This window comes from Protopterus annectens, chromosome 7.part0 (genome assembly GCF_019279795.1).
Source record: "Protopterus annectens isolate FY-2018-M chromosome 7.part0, PAN1.0, whole genome shotgun sequence".
Taxonomy (NCBI): Eukaryota; Metazoa; Chordata; order Ceratodontiformes; family Protopteridae; genus Protopterus; species Protopterus annectens.
The window spans coordinates 92,268,614-92,285,007 of record NC_056739.1 but is presented as its reverse complement, the minus strand read 5'-3'; positions in this window follow the sequence as shown (position 1 = coordinate 92,285,007).

The window sequence follows — 16,394 nt, the reverse complement described above, 5'->3', positions numbered from 1 at the left end:
TACACTTGAATTTGGTTAGGGGGGAACTCTGCTGTACATGGATGGGAAGCCTTTTCCAGAGAAGGGTTAGTCTCTGGAATACATACCTCTCTCTCCAGCAGGTCCTATTTATAGCACAGGCAAGGTTTAAGTCTTTAGAACAGGTAATTCTGGTGCTGTTTGTTTTTCAGATATGCAGGAGGTCTATCAGAGTGGGGTCTGACAATGCCTTGTATGCCAGGCATAGATCTCCTCTCAGCAGTCTGAAGGAGACATAATAGAGGGATATGGCCTTGAGGTGGTTTGCATAGGACATTTTACTTTTGCCCTGTATTCTTTTAGTGAGGAATCTCTGTAGATATTCCAGTTGTTGGATATGCTTGTTTAGTTAAATACCAAATGGGGCACTGTACTCAGTGATAGGTCTGATGAATGCTGAATACAGTGGAACAATGACTTCCTTGGACTTAGATGTCATACCTTTGTTTATAAGTTGCATAATGTCGAATGATTTCCTCACTAATGTAGACATGTGATGGTCAAGGGCTGTCTATGTTTGTGTCCCTAAGTCCCTGACAGCTAGGTCAACTCTAAGGGGTATGTTGTCAATATGATAGTTTCCAGGGGTGGATAACTTCCTGAAGGATATTATTATGCTTTTCTTGGGATTTAGTTTAGTCCATGGTTCTGGCACAAGTGGTTTGCCTGTGTCAGTCCTACCTGGAGAATATTTGTGTCGGTGGGCAATTCAGTGATAGATCCTAATTTGCAATCATCTGCAAATTTAGCCGGCCAGAGGCCATTGACATTGGCCAGAGTCCAGTCCCTGAAGGACTCTACTTATGACTCGCCTCTTTGTAGAGGTAGATTCACCAATTCTAACTTCCTGGTCCTGTCTATGAGCCAGCTGGCTATCCACCAGGTGACATATGGGTTTGTACCTAACCTCTTAAGTCTGTTAACAATGCCTGAGTAGGGGATTGTGTCAGATGCCTTGACCAGGTCAGGGTAGGCCGTGTGAACCATCTTACCCTCCTCCATTGCTTTGGTGACCTTCTTAGAGAAGTCTACCAGGTTGAGTAGGCATGACCTGCCCTTGATGAAACCAGACTGAGTTGGGTCCAGTGTCTAGAAGTTTTCTATGTCATTATTGATAATTTTCATAATTATTCTTTCCTTGGCTTTGCATATGAGACTAGTGAGACTTATGGGTCTGTAGTTTCCAGGGTCTGAAGATGGCCCGTGTTTGTGTAGAGGGATGACTTTTGCTGTTCTCCATTCATGAGGCATGAAGCCTGTTTGAATGCTACAGTTAAATAACAATTCCAGAGTGCCTGACAGATCATGTTTCCTGGTATTTAGAAGGCATCCTGGCATTTTGTCTGGGCCCATTGATGCAGTGTTTTTGGCTTTAGATAGAGCATTAAGGACCTGTTCCCTCGGGATAGCAGGGGGAGTTATATTTGATGGTATTTCCTGAGGGAAGGTTGATGGGGAGCGAAGGGTAAAACTGGAGATGAATTTGTCGGTCAGTAGGTTTGTTATATCTTCTGGCTTAGTATAGGTGGCTCCATTTACAATGAGCTCTGCACACAATTGTGTATTGCCTTTGATGTTGTGGATATAGCTAAAGAATGCCTTTTGGTTGTCCTTGACCTGGGAGGCCAAATAGGTTCATAGTTGGGTACTAGGCTATATGCCTGAAGGCATTTATAAGCCTAGCCAGAATGTGTTGGCTTTCACCACCCCCCTTAGATTAGTTCCCTGTGCCTCTGTCCAGCAGAGCCACTGAAGTGATCCCCAGGGTAAACTTTCTGTTTTCCATCCACTCGTCAAGGTTTCTTTTGAAGAGTGTTAGCGAGGAGCTCTGCCTAATTTTGATTGGGATCTTGTTCCGAAGCATGGGATGTCTCTGGGACAGGAATCTATCCCTCCAGCACATCCTATTTATTGTTGTGGTAAGGTTTAGATCCCTAGAGCGTGTGGCTCGAGGGGACAAGGTTTTCTTTAGGTGGAGCATGTCCATCAGTTCTGGGTTAGACATGGCCTTGTATGTCAGGCAGAGATCACCTCTGAGTAGGCGGTATGCAACTGAGTACAGCTGGAGTTTCTTCAGTCAAGCTGCATAGGGCATCTGTTTGAGGCCAGTGATCCTCTTGGTGAGGTACTTCTGTGGTCTTTCTAGCTGTTGCAGGTGTCTTGTAAGGTACATCCCAAATGGGGCATTGTACTCTATGATGGGTCTGATGAGTGATGAGTAGTGGGGCACAATGACCTCTTTTGATCTGGATGTGAACCCTTTTGTGATTAGGTGGGCCATGTAGAAGGATTTTTTAGCCACTTTGGCAATGTGATTATCAAAGGTGAGATTACTATCTACATGGGTCTCCAGATCCATTATTACGTCTTCCGTATTTAGGGGACAACCACCTATGCAGTACTTTGTGGGTACTTTGTTTTTTCCAAAGGGGATGACTATGCACTTTTTGGTATTTAGCTTGAGGCCATTATTTTGACACCAGGTATCCGTCTCAGTGAGACCCTTTTGGAGGATGTCTGTGTCAGCCGGAGAGTCAATTATAGCCTCTAGTTTGCAGTCGTCTGCGAACTTAGTCAGCCATATCCCTCCTGTGCTTGCCTGTACCTCTGAGAAGTATATGCCAAACAGGAGGGGTCCTAGGACTGAGCCCTGGGAAATGCCACTTGTAACTGGTTTAGAGTTGGACCTAGCTCCCACAGCTCTCACCATGTGGGTTTTGTCCATGAGCCAGTTGGCAACCCATCTTGTGATGTAGAGGTTTATGTTCAGGCTGGTGAGCTTGTCTATAATACCAGAATGGGTAATGGTGTCAAAGGCCTTAGCAAGGTTTAGGTAGGCTGTGTGTACCACCTTTCCCTTGTCTATAGCCTTGGTAACTGTCTCAAAGATGTCCACCAGGTTTAGGAGGCATGATCTGCCATTAACAAAGCTGAACTGGGTAGGGTCCAGTGTTTGGAGGTTCCCAATGTCTCTGTTAATGAGTTCCATGATGATGCACTCCATAGCCTTGCATACCAAGCTAGTCAGGCTTATACGGCGATAGTTCCTGGGGTCTGTTGTGGCTCCACCTTTGTGGAGCAGAATAACCGTTGTTGTGCACCACTCTATGGGTACGTAACCTGTGGAGAGGCTGAGTTTGAACAGTGTGTTTAGGTGAGGGGTTAGTTCGTCTTTGAGCTTGTATAGGATGCAGCCTGGGACACCTTCCGGTTCCATTGATGATGTGTTTTTGGCTTTGGAGAGGGCTGTTTTAACCTGTCTGTGATTTCAGGGACTCTACATTCTTCTGGTATGGTTATGGGCCATTTTGGGGGTGAGAGGGGGGTGAAGTTTGTGCTGAACCTGTCTGCGAGGATGTTAGCGATATCGGTCGGTTCAGTGTATTTTGTGCCATTCTGCACTGGTTCAGGAAGTTTGTGTTTACAAAATCCAGGAATCTCTGTGCCTGTACATTTGATGTTGTATATGATTCCCAGTTAATAGTTGTGTAGTTAAAGTCACCCATAAATATGGTATTGGGTCAGGTAGTGCGGGTTTCCAATAAGTTTAAATACATGGTATGGGTTTCCTGGGTCATAAAGGGGGACCTATAGCTTGCAAGGAAGTGTTATTGGATTTTGCCTATGATGATTTGAACATGGAGAGGTTCAAGTGCATTGTCCTGTTTGACCAGTTTTGTGGTATGTTTATTGTTGACATAAATTGAGACACCTTCACCTTTATTCCCTGTGTGTGTGTAGTAGATGGTCTAAATGTGTGGAAAGCATTATAACCTTACACTGTCTGTGCACTCTCCACAGCTTTAAACCATGTTTCAGTGACTGCACAGACATCAGCATTCTGTGGGGTGAAGAGAGCTTCTAGGGTGTGTAGTTTTTTGTTTAGACTCCTAGAATTGAGCAGTAACACTTTTAGATGTCTTAAGTTTTGATTTATCTGTGTTGGAAATACCTTCAATTTGGCATTACCTAAAAAGGGCACTATGGAGGGATCACACTGTTTTAGCTAATATTCAAAAGCCTAGAGGGGAGAGGTGCAGACCATTCCTGGCAAAGCAGCATGGTCTGCTTGACCATCTCTTTCCAAGCTGACAAATATTGCACCCCCTTAGAATGACTCCAGAAATTAAGCCAATTATTAAAGTTAATTATCTTTTGTTCATATTGTGGCATCATCCTTGAAGAAGGTAAAATGCTGTTTGATGCTAGGCTAACACCAGCCTGGCACACATATTCTCAGAGCTCCATGATGTCTCTCTTCATATAGTCTAGGGAGGTATGTCTCAGGTTATTTATACCCACATGAACTGTAACTGTGTCATACTGGTACTTGTGGTCCAATGACTTGAGTGCGTGCTTAATATGGCAGATCTTGGCCCCTGATGTGCAGCTAACTGTGACTTTCTTTTTACTCAGCCTGGTTAAAGAGACATTAGTGTGTCTCACAGTGGAGTTTGCAATGACTAAAATGTAGAATTTTGTGGTGGCTTGCCTTACGGGCTTAGAAGTAGAGGCTCCGTGAGATGTGGCTGTATGTGCTGATGCAGGTGTTGTTTTGAAAGAGTGCATCCATGGTTGATGAGGGTGTTTGTTATGTGTACATCATCTAGGAGGTCTTTGGAGTTTAGGAAGGTTACATTTAAGTGCCTCAGCATATGTCGGTCTGTGTGTCTGCTTTGAATTGTGTGTGATGGGTGCAGCGTGTGTACTACTGACAACCTTATTGACATTAGGAGTATTTTTATGTGAGAGCTTTGCCTCCAGTGATGTTGTTTAAATACATCTCTCATGTACCATACCAATTTATTTGAGAATTAATTGGTTGTCAGCAAACTTGAAGCAATTTCTACATTGCCTTAGGATGCCCATATCCACAAAGCTGGTAATGGAGATAGTGGAAAAGTTCATATCCATGGTAACAGACCCTATTTTATTGATTAGACAGTAGGAGTGAGAATATAAAGTAATGTCAGGAGTATCCAATTTGCAATTCTGTGAGCAGTGCTTGCCACTGCAAACTAGTCCTATGTGCAACTAGGAATTGGTGAAATTTCAACTATGCTTTTACAGGAAGAATGTCAACTTGAGGTGTCTGCGGCTATACAGGGCACTGCCAAACACTTGAGTGAAAACTAATAAGTAGAGCCTGATGATTTATGGATAAAGTATTTAGGCAGATATTCTGACGTTAGAAGCAAATCAAGCAGTACTTATTGAAAAAAAGAAATAGCTTGTCAGGAATGATATAAAGAGGGAAGTCACCTGAATGGCTACTGCCTGACTACTAATAGATTTGGTCTCACCAGGGCTTCATTGTGCTGGAATACACTGCTTCTTTGCTTCTTCTCTCACCATAAGCAAAATGATGGCACCAACCCCAATATGAGAAAGAGGCCTCGGCCTGTTTGGTGATCCACAGTCTTGTCCCAGATGATCCAAGGGTCTGTGGGCTTGTTGTAGCCTTTTCCTGATAGATGACTTTAATATCAACCAAACCAATCAGGGAAGGTCAAGCACAGGCACTCACTTTCCAACCAAATTCAGGAATCTATTCACTCTGCTCCTTTTCTCACTAGTAACAAATTATAAGTACAAATTCCAAACTAGCATCTATGAAGCAGTTAATAGGCTTTCTGGTGTAAAGCAATCCCCAGGAAATAATGATCCAATGCTCCTTCTCTCACCAGGAGCAAAATAGAAGCACTAATCTCAAGATGACTACTGAGAAGCAAAATGTGGGATCACCAGTAATTGTTGGTCTTTGAGTAGATGATGCAGATTTTAAAGGTAGGATGGAAAAATTGGTTAACATATTAAGAACTGCAGTGTGCACTAAGCAGTAAGATATGAAAGAGGGGTAACTTAAGCTTTAACTATGGACACTTTGTATTCTGGTTCTATGGAATACAGTAGGATGACCAATAAAGTTAAATAGTTGAAGGGGAGTGATTTTACAAATTGATAATTTTGTGTGTATTCACAACAGCCAATGAAAGAGAAGAAGGAAGGAAACATGTGGTCAAATTAGCATAAGAGGCAGGCAACTAGAAAGACAGTTGAGTTTAAAAACATGACAACACCAGGGTTGGAGAGTGAGGAAAGCCTTAATTTCTGTGTGACTCTCAAGAGAAACAGCTGTGGTCTCTTTCCGAGTTGAAATGTGCAATTAAAAGCAGAATACAAGTAAAACACAGTGTAAAGAAAATGAATCACAATATACAAAATAGAAGAAGGCAATAAAGTAACACAAAATGCAAGAAAGCAAAAACGGACTAACCTTTCCCTCAGAGCAAGTTGTGGCAGAGTCTGGGTGAGCTTTTCTAGTAAACCCATGGAATGTTTTATTTTAACCCTTAAATAGAAGGTTTAGTTTCTAGCTCCACCCTCATGTCACAGGTAATTAAATTTAATGGACATTACATAGTTTATATTTATTACAGTGTACAGCACTGGTTAAAATTCTGATCTCAAATGAACAGACTAGTGACATTCTTAGTGATAATTATCCAGCTTTAGTTGCATGAGTTTCTCTGCTTAGATATTTGTATCCATTCTATCAATAAAGATGTTACGTTGGACAATTATGAAAAAAAAAAATTCAGGGTATTTCTGTAACACTCATACATGTGTGTTTGTACTTTTAGGAAATAATCTTCAACTTACACAAAAAGTAACATCTTTTAAAACAGTTTAACTGAATTGTAAGGGCTTAGAGCTTTACAGTTATGTTTATGTACTTAAAATACTGAGTGTTTTGTTACTTGTGTAAATTTCTTGACTGTTTACCTACTTTATGTTGCTGCTTGAAACATTTTGCTTGAAGGTGTTATATTAAGCAGTGTGAAGTGTGTTTCAGGGCTAGAAATGTATTTTATGTTTGGTGTTTGAGTATACTTCGTGACATCTTTTCTTCATTTCATGTTTTCTTTCAGTGCCTTTCTGTGAAAGGGACTTAAGAGTTCTGATATGATTTCTGTGTATTGCTTATGCTTTTACTTTTGAATTTTGAAAGGCAGAGTAAGGAAGTGTGTGTACACTGTTTGTGAACACTTGTCTGACTACTTACCTTCCAAATGACTCTTCCCAGCAGAGCTTACCTTTAATCATAGGCTCATAGGTTAGTACTAGGCTAAATGCCCTTGTGGGCCATTTTAAGCCTAGCCAATTACCCCATGTGAGACTCAAACCCTGCACCTTGTGTTTGTAAGGTGAACACATTAACCATTATGCCAACCTCCCAACAATCAGGTAGCTTCTTCAGCTACATCATGGATTCTTACACTGGTCCTGCTGTTCCTTCTAATGTACCTAAAAATTAAAAAAAAAAAAAAAAAGTTGAATCACAAGCATTTGCTTACAGCTTGGGCTCCGTCAATACCTTAGCTGTTGGTAGACGATTCTGTAGTGGTCGTTGCTGTTTCCTCATGCCATGGCTTCCTTGAATACTTCTAGTGTAGTCTTGCCAACCACTATGGACCGGGGCAGAAGGTCAGACATCCTTTTCGTCTGTTCCAATATCCAGTGTGGGCATGGGAAAACCATTTGTTTAAGGTGCGGTAGGAACCCCCGGGTAAGTCCTCTCAGGATTGCTGAGGAAAGAGACCTCTTGCTCGGTATGATATGCCTTTCACTTCTAAGTATTTTTGCAAGGATATCCCTAGAAAAAAGAAGCTAAAGGTTAGACAATAATCCAAAGACATTTTGTCTGCTCATATAGATGTTTTTCTTATCTTAGTCAGTCTATCCAGGAGAGCAGAAATCATCCCTGAGGAAAATATGTCAGAGGATTCTGGCATAGACAGAGACAGGGTCCTTTTTTGTCTGACTCTGATTCAGAGGAAGATTTGTCTCTTCTGCTCCATTGTAGAAGTTTCTTTTTTCTAAGGCTACTTCCAGGATAAATAATGTATTTTTGTGGGAATAAGTGGATGTTCCCCAACATTAAGAGATATTATGATACAGTTCAAGTAGATTTACCTCATGCTATGCCTTTTTCTCCTATTATGGCAGACCTGGAGGATGTGTTAAATGCTGTCCATAATAATCCTGACCATCAGTCTTCAGCCCCCCCCACCCAATAAAAAGTTGAAGAAGAACACTTATTAATTCCAATTCTTCTCCTGTTGATATGTAGGTAAGCTATTATAGATATTTCATGTAAGAGTTTCCTTCTTCCAGTCTAATCTGTCAAGAGTTGACAGCTTCTGGTGTGGTTCTGCCACACTTCCTTTAGAAGGTAGGTGCTGTGTGACTTCTTCAGGTTCTAACTCAGGTTTCTAAACATGCTTTGAAGGGTGTGTATAATTGTGCTGACACTGTGCTTGGGCCACTATTACTGCTACTGTTTTGAGAAGATATACTTGAGTACATCTGCAAAGTTTTCATATGAGGTAAGGTCTGAGACTGTAAACTCTAATGGAGACAAGGAGTTTTTTTTTGGCCCTGCTGCTATTCAGGTTCTCAAAAAGTTTGATGACAGAGGGGAAATTAATTCAAGGAGTTACTAAGATTTTTCTGGTTCCACATTATAAAGCCTCTGCTTTCTTCATTTTAAAATAAAGACAACATAATCATTCCCTTCCATTTGCTGGTAAATGGAACATAAAAAAGATGGCAGAAGGAGAGCGACAAAAAACAAGGACCTTGCAGACAAAAGAGCAGACTTTCAAAATGGGTATGCCAGCATTCCTGAGGAACATCTCAAATAGTTCTTTTTGCCTCCTTTCAAAACAGACAGCTAAGTAAATTCTGTACCAGGTCTCCTTGCTGTCAGTTCTAGAAAACGGAAGCATTTTCATTCCTGCTGTCCGGAATGTTGCTTTATGTATTTCCATCTTTTTCACTGATAACCAGAGCCATTCTGAAGATTCAGAAGGACTTTCCAAAAAGTATCATGGTGATCACCTTTTGGACCAGGCGATGTTGGTTCTCCCTTCTTATTGAGTCATCCAGGGGCAATTGCCACAAGCTTCTTCACAGATTGGATCTACTCAGACTAGACAGAAGAGTTTGATACACTCCACTCTTAAACAACATCATCTGACTGCCTGGATGATTCAGTTCTTATACTTTTAGGCACCTTTTTGATGAGGGCATAGAGCATGTACTACAGGAGGAAAGAAATGTTGCTACTGGGAAATCTTATGTTAACCAGTGGAGAAAATGTTCTTGTTTGTGCCTCACCTATAACCAGGACCCTCTTCAGGATTGTTACCTCTGGATCTCAAATATTTATGTGAGTAATATCCTATAGCATCTTTACTCCTTTGGCAATGGGTATTTATCAGCCATTTCAGCATATCTGCCCATGGATCATCATCTTCATTTTGGTTAGCTCAAGCTATTGTACAAAGAGGTTTTTCTATTGATATGTAAGCTCACCTGCTCTTTAGGTGAAACTTAATTGAAACCTTTACATTTTGCAGGGAAAGCTATGTCAGTCTGTTTGAACCAGCTATTGTGGCTGCTTTGGGTTCATCTTTTTGGTAGACTAACTGGTTTATTGTTATGACATCTGTAAGAGAGTATCTGTTCATGGTGGGTTAATCCTTTTACATTTCCATGCTTGTCAGGTTATCTGCACAAAAAATCCCCCATTTATACCCTTAGTTTTACAGAGTGTACCTTGAAACTAGCCATCTGGCTACCTTGCTTCTTTCAGAAGTTGAATGACAGCAAGAATAGATTCTATATACTCTGGTCATGCTTTTGCAACTCAGGTATTATCTTCTTAGTATTAATTCCTTTAGGAAAGCTGTACAGCCGTGGAATTCCTAGTATAAAACTGGAAAAGGACAACCTGTGTCAGTTCCATATGGTTATCTTTTCTAGTTATTGCCACTATGGTAAAACATTCCTATGTAGAATTAAGGCACATTCCAGTAGAGCCTTGTTTTCTTTGATGGCATATTGGCAAGGGATACGCTCTAAAAACATTCTAGAGGCAACTACATGATCCTCTGTACATACTTTTAGAAAGCATTAGAAGCTGGATTCCTTTTCCAGATGCAGGACTGTTTTTGATAGGACCATTCTCCAGACAATCCTGGATCCACATTCTCCCTTCTCTTGCATTGGATAAGCTTTTAGTTTGTTTGTTTGTGTCTTTTGGCTTTTCCCGGTTAGGAGTCGCCACAGCGGAACTCCGGTCCGCTAATGATTGGTAGTTGATTTTTACGTGCCGAGTTACCAGCCCTGACGCACAACCTTCAACGAAGGTACGCCCATTCATGCATGTCTCCATGCAGAAGACGCTCTAGCTGAGAATCGAACCGGACAGCATCTTACTGTGAGGCAACAATGCTAACGCAGCACCACCACCGCGGGATTGTTGGATAAGCTTTTAGTAATTAATCTAAATAGTCAAAGGCTACTGCAGCAGTAAGAATGGTGAATATAGTACAGTTGTGTAAGTTGCACTTACCATTAACAGTAGATGTTCCAGTTCCTCATTGCTGCAGTACCCGCTTCCACCCTCCAACCCCCCTTCAGTGTATATAGTTTTTTGTTTGGGATATAAACTTTTTAGTTTTTTATTATATATTGTTTTTCTTTTCAGAATTAGAATGCTCCTATTCTTATGGGCAAGAAAATCTTGAAGATATTCAGAAGTATCTGATCTGCCTGTCCAGCACTAAAATGTATTCTGCACAACTATGCTCCCGTTCAGTCATTGCGATCTAGTTACCAAAAACTCGTCTGTCTACAAACCTATCAAATCTGCTAGGCATTGTTTCTACTCGTACAAGGTTGCTAAAACCTGGAACTCCTTACCTGTATCCATCAGGTTAATACCCTCCCTCCCATCTTAAAAAAAGCACTCTAAAAGACTTCCTAGCTCAAATCTGGCTCTGTTCTTGCTCAAAACCAGGATAAACTATATCCCTAAATGTGAACAAGTACCTTTTAGTTCATTATACCTTCTTCACTTACTTCCTTACTTCTGTCAAATTCTCTTCCCTGACTTTCTCTCTAAATATACCATATGCCTGTTTTTCCCTCACTTCATATTGAAATTCCTATTTGTATTAGACTAACTTACCTTTAATTTCTGTACAAACTGTCTAAAATTTCTGTAAATATTAAATGATTGTCGTATAAATTGTATTGATTCTTAACCAATGTTTTTATATTATGTCTAGTTTGTTATAATTATTTATTTTGTACTTTTCTAACAGTAATACTTGTCTTAGTTGCAGCCATGTTTTCTGTACTCGGTGCTTCCATGGTTGCATTCTACTAGTTCTCTTAATTTCCTTTGCTCATCCACATTTTTTCTAGAAACACTTTATCTGTTATTACTTTACCTGCACAGTAATCTATCTTATTCATTTTTGTTATATCACATGAATGGATCTTAATAGTCCTGATTACTGTGTCCATCTGTTTTACCAGTCTTCTAATATTTTGAGACCTATTTATTTTCTGTAACCTATTTATAGTTTCATAGTTTCATAGTTTAGTACTAGGCTATCTGCCCTGGGGCATTTGTAAGCCTAGCCATAGTGATGTGGCTTTCGCCACCCCAATGAAATGGTACAAAAAATGCACAGAATAGATTTAGAATACTGTGCCTCTGACTAGTAGTGACACAGTGAAGGTCCCCTTATATAATAGAATTAGTTTACTGTGCCCCTGTCTAGTAGTGACACAGATGTGACCCCTGGGGTAAACTTACGATCTCCCATCCCTTGAAGAGAGTCAGTGAGGGGCTCTGCCTAACATGAACTGGGATCTTGTTCCAGAGCATGGGAAGCCTCTGGGTTATGAATCTATCCCTCCAGCATGTCCTATTCATACTTGTGCCGAGGTTTAAGTCTTTAGCTCTCGTGGTTCTGATGGATTTGGATTTTTTGAGGTGGAGCATGTCCATCAGTTCCTGATTGGACATGGCCTTGTATGTCAGGCAGAGATCACCTCTGAGCAGGAGGTATGCTACTGAATAGAGCTGGAGTTTTTTTAGTCTGGCAGAATAAGACATATGTTGGAGACCCTTGATCCTCTTGGTGAGGTACTTTTGTGGTCTCTCCAGCTGTTGCAAATGCTGGGTGAGGTACATACCAAATGGGGCATTATACTCAATCATGGGTCTGATGAGGGAGGAGTATAGGGGTACAATGACATCCTTGGATCTGGATGTGAATCCCTTCATGATAAGGTGTGCAAGGTAGAATGTTTTTCTAACCACTTTGGCAACGTGGGTGTCAAATGAGAGGTCGCTGTTGACTTGGGTCCCTAGGTCTCTGATTACTTTTTCCGTACTCAGTGGGTTGCTGTCTATGTGATAATTTGTGGGTACTTTGTTTTTCCCAAAGGGGATGACTATACATTTTTTGGCATTTAGTTTAAGGCCATGACTCTGGCACCAGTTGTCCGTTTCTGTGAGGCCTTTTTGTAGGATGTATGTGTCCGCTGGTGTATCGACTATGGCGCCTAGTTTGCAGTCATCTGCGAACTTTGTCAGCCACAACCCTCCCATGTTTGCTTTAACATCTGAGAAATAAATGCCAAACAAGAGGGGTCCCAGGACAGATCCCTTTGGGACACCACTTGTGACTGGCTTTGAGTCTGACATTGCTCCAGCGATTTTAACTTTATGGGTTCTGTCCTTTAGCCAGTTTGCAACCCATCTAGTGACATAAGGGTTTATGTTTAAGCTGTTGAGCTTATCTATGATGCCTGAGTGGGGTATTGTGTCGAAGGCCTTAGCCAAGTCCAGGTAGGCTGTATGGACTGCTTTGCCCTCATCAATGGCTCTAGTGACTGTTTCGAAAAAGTCAACCAGGTTCAAAAGGCAGGATCTGCCCTTTACAAAGCCGAACTGGGTGGGGTCAAGTGTTTGTAGGTCCTCAATGTCTCTGTTTATGAGTTCCATAATGATTCTTTCCATAGCTTTGCAGACCAGGCTGGTTAAGCTTATGGGGCGGTAGTTCCCAGGGTCTGTAGAGGTACCCCCTTTGTGGAGTGGGACCACTGTTGCTGTACGCCAGTGTTCAGGTACATATCCTGTAGTAAGGCTAAGGTTAAATAGCATTTTTATGTGCGGCTTTAGCTCCTCTTGGAGTTCACGTAGCACGCAACCCGAGATACCGTCAGGTCCCATTGATGCTGTGTTTTTAGCTTTGTTGAGGGCGGCTCTCACTTGGACATCAGAGATGACAGGGAGATTACATTCAGCTGGGATAAGTATTTCTTCTTTTGGGGGTGAGGGAGGGGGGAAATTTGCACTGAACCTGTCAGCCAGAATGTTGGCAATATCTGTGGGTTCAATGTATTTTTTGTTGTTGTGAACTAACTCAGAGCATATCTGAGGGTTTCCGCCCAGGTTTCTAACATAGCTGAAGAATTTATTTCATCTATCTTAATATATCTAGTCATCTATATTAAATCAAGCAGGTATTCCATTAAACTATTTTCTTCTATACTGACAGCATCTTTTTTGTTCTCTGTTTCCTGTTCTTCCCCTTGATGTGCATTTCTAACCAGACTTGCATGTGAGTCTTCTACAGAAGGTTACTGAACAATACCCTGTGACATAACTTTTCAGATGCATCCTGATTCATCTGTTGCTCCTCCATTTGGGGACTAATTGGCCCATCATGTTGTGATAGCTCATGTATTGGAGTTTCCACGCTAAATCCTGCTCTTCCCAGATGGTCTATAATTGCAGTTTCTATTTGTTTAGTTTCTGCCCAGCTTAATTTTTTTATTACATTCTCCTTTGTGATATTTTTTTCTGTTGTGAAACTGACCATATCTGTTTCCCTTCAAATATCTCAGGAGCTGCATTTTTGTATGAATTAGTTTCACTTTCTTCTCTGTCTACAACTGCACCTTATCACCTCTAATCTGTTTCATTATAATACCTTTTAGTAATATCTGTTTTTTATATTTTCTCACTTCCTCTGGTGCTTCCTTTTTCTGACAGCCCAATGTATCTTCATCTAGATGACCTATTAATATTATCTGTAGCTTTTATCAGTTTTACTTGTGCAAGTATTTTTTCTTTCCACTAACTTCTGTCTTACTTGTGCTACATATCCTCTATCTGGAAATTCAGTTTTTTTTACAAAATATCAGCACTACATAATGTTTTCCTTATCCTCAACATCGACTTTATTGTCACTATGTCTTTTGCTTGGCCTGTAAGTTTAATTGTTTTTTGTGGACTACTACTACATTCCATCTCTGGGGGCACCTGCCCATTGAGCGTGGCCTAGCACTATAGTTGGAATGTTTTCATGTTCAGAGAAGTCTACACTGCCTTTTTTCCAGTCCTGAGACCAATGCATATACCCAAACATGGGTACTTTTTATCCTGGGATCTGTGAATCCAGACTTCTTTTTTATTTTTTGGTCTACCTTTCTACGTAATATACAAAATTCAGTCTATATATTAGTGCCAGCTTGGTGAGATATTTTAAAAACAGGTTACACCATGTGATAGTATCAGCAAGACTTGAGGATGAATTCATTTCCAGCAATACAACTCTCCTATTTTATTTTATTTATTTTTTTCTTGCTGATGCCATTTCTCTATTCAGACTCTGTGCTGAGTCTTTGTCTCCATTTGAACCCTCTACAGATCCCATCTCTCCATTTGGACCCTGTGGTTACTGTTTTTGTGAACCAAATTTGGAATACATTACTGTGGACATTATAAATTATTTTTATCATAATCAGATGCCTGAGGTATGCACAGTCAACAAAGTGATTATAATGGTTGGGTATGGGAGCTGTCTTTGGATGAAACTGACTGGCTGCCATAAACAAGTTGTGTAGTCATTAATCTGGTCTTGCAAAACTAAAGTGCATTTGTTTGAATCAAGCTAGAATACTTTATTGTGACCGTTTTTTTAACACAATCAGATATGAGGTTCATAGAGTCAATAAAGTAGCTGAAATTGATGAGTACAGGAGCTGGTTATGGATGGACATGACTCTGTGTTTGTTTGCTTGTTGGGGTTGGGGTTGTTCCAGTGGCTGTAAAAGTAACAAGTTGCTAATAATTTCTTTCACTTTCCACCACTGTCAGATATTACCATTATGCATGTATGTTGCTATCTTTGGCTGCCTGGGCAGGATATACGTGATACCATCTGATTATTATCAGAGTGATGAACAAAAAGAACAAAAATAATGCATTATATAAGCACTCCAAATTTTGTCACAGTTCTAAAAGGTTTGAGTTTGGGATTTTGGAGCAGGTAAAAGGTAATCCAAAAAGTGGTGATACAAAAGGGAAGCTTGAAACTACATGGCCCACAACACCTAGGAATTTTACTGCAGTCCATTTTAAATATGTGAACAAATAACAGGTGACTGGATTCTATTTTAAGTTTTAGTATTTATTATTTATCTATTATTCATATATTTGTATGGGTGGAAATTATATATTAGGTTTGTGTTATAATATGGTATTTCTTCTTTAAGACTGAATGATTTTATTTAAATTGATGATTTTATTGGTGAAATATAGAGAAATTCTGAAGAAGTCCTGATTTTAGTGGACAAAGGCACTTAATTCTGACAACTGTTACTGATGAATGTATTGTTTTTAAGTATATAATTTTATGTTTTTTTATTTTTAGTAATATAGTTACAAGGGATCATTTAGTCTCTACTGGAAGCGTTATTTTTTTGGATTTTAGAGTGATGTAGGTAGTAGAATTGCTATTTCACAGCATTTTGTTGTTTGGTGGAGTTCTTTTCTGTGAAACACTCTATAGCGAGTCTGCATGCCCTCACTGTGTATGTGTCTGTATCTCTGTGCATGTGTCTAGATGTCTGTGTTTTATGCAGGTACTCTGGATTCATCCAACACAGAAAGACATGCAGTAGGTGAACTGGGAGTATAAATGTTTGTGTAGGTAAGCATGATGTGTGTGTGTGTGTGTGTGTGTGTGTGTGTGTGTGTGTGTGTGTGTGTGTGTGTGTGTGTGTGTGTGTGTGTGTGTGCGTGTGTGTGTGTGAGTGTTTGCACATGTTTATACACGTCTTGTGACAGATTTCACTTGTTAAGAGCAGCATCAGAGTTTGTGTGTGTGAAATATCAGCTATTTTATTTGTGGATACATGCAGTTTTGGGCTGTATATGTAACTCTTCTATTAGTAAAAATAGAACAGTTTACAAGTTGATCTTATGTTATACCTTTGGTCTACTTCAACTGACACATAGTGTGCTCTAGCAATGGAACTGATGCAGTGGCTACTTTAGCTCACTCCAGAGATTGAGATCCTCCCTTCTTTCACAATACACCCGTGTCCACTCAATCCAACAGATTTCATTTGCTGCCTTTCAGCCACAGACATGATCTCCAGAGCTCCATCTTTGTGATTCAGACAGTCTTTTACTGACTTTTTGTCATATTTTTTGT